This window comes from Scylla paramamosain, chromosome 29, assembly GCF_035594125.1.
Source record: "Scylla paramamosain isolate STU-SP2022 chromosome 29, ASM3559412v1, whole genome shotgun sequence".
NCBI lineage: Eukaryota > Metazoa > Arthropoda > Malacostraca > Decapoda > Portunidae > Scylla > Scylla paramamosain.
The window spans coordinates 10,170,758-10,176,879 of NC_087179.1; the positions used below are offsets into that span (position 1 = coordinate 10,170,758).

General features: G+C 35.6%; 1 protein-coding gene across 2 annotated transcripts in view; it reads right to left on the minus strand.

Annotated features, from left to right (window-relative positions):
- LOC135115724 (uncharacterized) overlaps positions 1-6,122 on the minus strand; it is a 28,817-nt gene that overhangs the window by 8,047 nt on the left and 14,648 nt on the right. Inside the window, exon 1 of one of the 2 annotated variants that reach the window (XM_064032658.1) lies at positions 423-441. The exons of the other annotated variant lie outside the window; for it this stretch is intronic. The gene's annotated coding sequence lies outside the window, so the exon portion shown is untranslated. Of the gene's footprint in view, positions 1-422; positions 442-6,122 lie in introns of those variants that run through there. 2 annotated transcript variants of the gene reach the window in all.

Genomic DNA, 6,122 nt, shown 5'->3' on the forward strand with positions numbered 1-6,122 from the left:
TTTGTGGCTTCATAGTGCATTGCCAAGTGTGTTTTGTTGAGTTCACTGTTAACTTTGAAGGCGAAGCTAGCAAGCGCCGAGAAGACATCCGGACAGAGGAAGGTTTCATGTGACGTAGTAATGACGTGTCGCTCCACCACCTCTATTCCACTCCTCCCTCTCTCACTCCCAGCTTGTCTTCCTTTTACCCAGTATTATACATTACAACTGTACGTCACCTTCTGTCCGAATGTCTTCTCGGTCCTTGTAAGCTACTACTGCTACTCGCTAAATTTACCATTGATGTATACATAAAGTGTTTAGAATCATTTAGAATTAGATAAACTACATTACATCATCATCATCATCTGCTACTACTACTACTACTACTACTACTACTACTACTACCGTACATAATTCCTACCCATAGGAAATCCTCTTACCTTACCAGGAAAAGCGTACACCAAGTCATGCCACGCCTAAATCCTGTGACAGTTCTGAAGGGCGGAAAATTATAAATATTACGAAGTTAGTTACATTGAAAAATAATAAACCTAGTTGATCTGAATTAAGGAGTATGCTGTCAATAATATAAGATAAATAAAAGTATGAGAGAGAGAGAGAGAGAGAGAGAAGAGAGAGAGAGAGAGAGAGAGAGAGAGAGAGAGCATTCGTAGTGGGCTGAAAGGTCAGAACCAAACGTTCTCCTTAGGGTCTCTCTCTCTCTCTCTCTCTCTCTCTCCTCTCTCTCTCTCTCTCTCTCATCTCTCTCTCCTCTCTCTCTCTCTCTCTCTCTCTCTCTCTCTTCTTTTCTTTGTTTCTCCATTTCCTTTGTTACGTTCTTATTTTCGTCTTACAACAGGCTAAGATTGTAAAGTTCCCCACCACCACCACCAAAACAACACACTTCCGTCAGCAATACCTAACGGACTCAATTCACCTTATTTTCATTTGCAGACCAGATAAGATGTTATGGGGGAGGGTGACCCATCACGACACAATCCGCTGATTAGATAAGGGCTCATTTTAGTGGCGACACACAAACAACAAAACGTACTACGCTTACGTATGAACACGATGTTAGGCAACACCACATACCACCACCACCACTACTACTACTACTACTACTACTACTACTACTACTTCTACTACTACTACTATTACTACTACTACTATTACTACAACTACTACGATTACTACTAATGCCTATGGATTTTGAGTGGGGATAGTACGTCAAGGGAAGATTGTAGTAGTAGTAGTAGTAGTAGTAGTAGTAGTAGTAGTAGTAGTAGTAGTAGTAGTAGTAGTAGTAGTAGTAGTAGTTGTTGTTGTTGTTGTAGTTGTAGTTATTATTGTTGTTGTTGTACAAGTAAAGAAAACTTATTCCTATAAATGTCAACACGGGAAACTATATGTAGTTTTGTGTCAATGACAACAACAACAACAACAACAACAACAACAACAACAACACACCACCGTCTAATCTTTCCTGTGTATATACGTACACTTCGCTCACGTACGAACACTCATAATTCCAAGGACAGCTGCACCAACGAAGAGGAAACGTTACTCACCGAAACCACCACCACCACCACATCCTCTTCACCCGAAATTCAAATATCTTCCCTCACCACACATCAGCTTTACCTCAGTCTTCCTCTTTACCACACTTGCACATTCGTTCCTCCTACCAATGACTCTTAGCCCATCTTAAAACGCGTCCGTGGGACTCGTATTGGCATTAAAAAAAAAAAAAAAAAAAAAAGACAAGCACACGAATTATTTTTAAGCCTGGTACAATGACACACCCTATAGATTAAAATGCAAGTAACAGTAGTAGTAGTAGTAGTAGTAGTAATAAAACGACAACAGCAGCAACAAGAATAACAACCTAACATATCACCTACACACCTTTCCTATTGCATGAAAGAAAAAAAAAAACAGGAGTTGCTTTGTATGAACATAAATAGTATTAATAGTTTTGCCGAAGGTTACCAGTGTTATCTATCTGATATTTATCTGTTATGACAAGCATTGTTAGTTCTGGGAATAGATAACTGCATCCATCACCTTTTTACTGTTAATATATATATATATATATATATATATATATATATATATATATATATATATATATATATATATATATATATATATATATATATATATATATATATATATATATATATATATATATATATATATATATATAATAACGAGATCAATAGTTAATCAAAAAGTATACATTAATTCGTCTCTAAATATTTTCGATCAATAGTGAACAAAAAAATACACATATCATTTGTGAATATTATCGACCGAAAGTGAACTCAAATGTGCACGTACTAGTTTGTCTAAAAAACTTAAATATATATATATATAGAGAGAGAGAGAGAGAGAGAGAGAGAGAGAGAGAGAGAGAGAGAGAGAGAGAGAGAGAGAGAGAGAGAGAGAGAGAGAGAGAGAGAGAGAGAGAGAGAGAGAGAGAGAGAGAGAGAATCAGTAATTTATATACTACAAAGATTTCCGAGTAACAATTTAAGGTGCATATACTAATTCATTACTATAATTTCATCGATAGTGATTTAAAAAGTGTACATACTCATCTATCTTTAAACATTTTCGACCAAAAAAAGAACTGCAAGGTGTACGACTTTACTCATATTTTCAACTAATGCTCAGTCAAAAAGTAAGCAAAAAAAATCATTACAGGAAGATTATGAACTAATAAGTGGACCAAGTATAAATATTCGTGCTGTCCTTGTCTTACTAATCACAATTCATATATATATATATATATATATATATATATATATATATATATATATATATATATATATATATATATATATATATATATATATATATATATATATATATATATATTTTTTTTTCTTTTTTCTTTCAAGAACGAATCTGTTCAAGGAAAAACCACCACGAAATTTTAGTGTTAGCGCGTTTTATTTGCAACATGAAGTCATCGCCTCGCATTGTCTGTCTTCCGGTGCCATCTTCCGGTGCTACCAACACACACCACAGCTGCCAGGGCCGGGCTATGAAAAAATTACTCTTTTATAGAAGAAGAAGAAGAAGAAGAAGAAGAAGAAGAAGAAGAAGAAGAAGAAGAAGAAGAAGAAGAAGAAGAAGAAGAAGAAGAAGAAGAAGAAGAAGAAGAAGAAGAAGAAGAAGAAGAAGAAGAAGAAGAAGAAGAAGAAGAAGAAGAAGAAGAAGAAGAAGAAGAAGAAGAAGAAGAAGAAGAAGAAGAAGAAGAAGAAGAAGAAGAAGAAGAAGAAGAAGAAGAAGAAGAAGAAGAAGAAGAAGAAGAAGAAGAAGAAGATACAACTAAGTATATCCAAAAACAAAACAAAAGCAGCTTCTGTAATGGAGTTCCAAAATAAACAAGTGGTGCACGACAGCAATTGGTATACCACCTGTGTATTTGACATTTGTGTTTCTCGCTTTTTCATCAGGGGAGAAAAGAAAATAGATCAAGAATATAAAGAAAGAAAATAACAAACAACCACTAACATTCTACTGAGTCTCTGAAAAACAAAAGTTAAATTGCATTATACATAGAAAGATCTTGTAGCTTACATCCATTCACATTATCATCAGCAATGTCATCATCACTACCACATCTTTGCTATGATTCTAGTGCAGAGAGAGAGAGAGAGAGAGAGAGAGAGAGAGAGAGAGAGAGAGAGAGAGAGAGAGAGAGAGAGAGAGAGAGAGAGAGAGAGAGAGAGAGAGAGAGAGAGAGAGAGAGAGAGAGAGAAAGTCATTTATATCCATTTCTTATTTTAATTGAAGTGAAACAGCAAGAATTTAATAAGGGAGCTCACCCCCCCCTCTCAGTTCCAGGGCTCCCTATTCTCATCTCGCCCCCCAAGCAAGTTCCATCCATCTACCTCGTCTTCCATTGCTTTACTCTTCGTCAACTCTCACACTTCCCCATCAGCTCTAGGGCCCCCAGTCAGGTCCCTCCCACTAGCTTGTCTTCCATTGCCTCATTCTCCGTCAACTTCCGCGCCCACAAAGGTTCTACTCATGACTTAGACCTTAAGACGCTGCACTCAGACGACCTCCACTCATACGTACACATTCACTTCCTTACACAATGACGACCTGACGGATTTTGTGTCGCCGTTCTGTCGTCACCCCAAAGGTTCAACATCTCACAAGGTTTACTCACAGCCGCGCAAGATGGTCTATAATCTTCCTATTTGGTATTTTACTGCCACGCTAAGCTCCTGTTTGTATTAGCAGTCATGTATCTCCAGCTCTTATTATCAGAACGTTTATTTGCTGTCACAGGGATTGTTTGTTCATCATTACAAAAAACATTTATCCATCGCCTAGAGAATGTTTACTGATCATTAAAGAAACGTTCACTCATCGCTTTGAGAACGTTTATTGATAATTACAGAAACATTTATTCAGCATTATACACTACCATCAACTCAATCATAATTTTCCTACATATTATTTATTCTTACAAACGTACACTCGAACGTTCCTCCCTCCCACATGCTATCATACATTTGCATACGTTCAGAGGCACCATTATGTTGAGAGCCTTTCACAAACGTTCGGCTCTAAATATAGGACGGCTACACACTTGCTCACAGATAGGAAACCTTACAAAACCCCACCTGATGTTTCGTAAAAGGGGACCCGTAGCTTCAAACGTTTGGCGCTCTCAGCAGGATTTTCCACACGCCACAAGGTGATTGTCAGGTTCTCTATTTTTTTTTTTTTTTTTTTTTTTGTGTGTGTGGTGGGGCTCTCATGTGTGTTTTCAGGGTTTTCATGTTTTTTTTTTTTTTTTTTATGTTTTCATGGGTATCTACGCCACTGACGATGCAGAACCGTTAAACTATGGCTAAAATTATAAAATAATCTTTTGAAAACACTGGCAACTCAACTTCCACCAGACAAGACTTGCTGAAAAGTAATCGATACGAAAAATGCCGAAACGTTTGGAAATCTGGTCCCCTGCAGGAATATCATGTGAAAGTGACCACAAAGACCACAAAAAAAATGAATAAATAAAATAAATAAATAAATAATTAAATAAATAAAACGAGGAGGAAATACGTCTCTACCGCTAGTCCCAACATGCAAAAATCCAGTATTTTTTCTACCGTTGGAGATGCATAATTCAAATCGTTCGTACGTTCTACACCACCACCACCACCACCACCACCTTTCTCTTACTAATCCAACATGCAAGATAGAACGTTTGGTATGCCACTAGGGAACACAAACCCTCTTCTTGTACGTTTACCACCACCACCACCACCGCTCACTATCGCTCTGCCTCAATACGTTTGGGCGAGGCTTCCTGCCAACGCTCCCTGCTGCCTTCATCGTTCGCAGCGTGGCAAGAAGGAAATGTATGTACGTACTTATGTGTTGCACCATTCCATCGACCCTCAAAATAAATTAAGTACAAGTGTTATTTACATACACAGCGTCTCATGGTGATTTTTTTCTTTTTTTTTACTATATATATAATTTCATTTATCTATTTTTTTACTACTTTTGTTATCTTTGAAGAGTTGCGTGACTTTTTTTTTACAATTATCTATTATCTTGAGTTTTTTTTCTTTTTATCCTTGTCGTATTTTTTTTTATAACTATATATTTTTTGCTACTTTTATCTGTTTTATCTTTGAAGAGCTACATTTCATTTATTTTATTTTATTTTTTTTTTACTATTACCTGTTCTCTTTCGTCTTTTTTTATTCTTGTTGCTTTCTTATATAATTAATTTATTTATTTATTTATTTTTTTGTTTCTTTGTCTAGCTTAACGCACAACCTCCAAATTCCTTATAGAATAAATAAATAAATAAATGAACAAATAAATCAATACTAACGAGATCATAAAGGCCCACTTTTTACTATATCTCTATTTATGACTACTTACTATTATTATTATTATTATTATTATTATTATTATTATTATTATTATTATTACTATTATTATTATTATAAATGTATTTCTTATAGTTGTTGTACTGTAGTTGCAGTTGTCGTTGTTGTTGTTGTTGTAATCTAAATTTATCATCTATTAATCATAGACATGAATTTGGCATTTCACACAACTGCCTGACTGGAAAACTACCCTGTACAACCTCT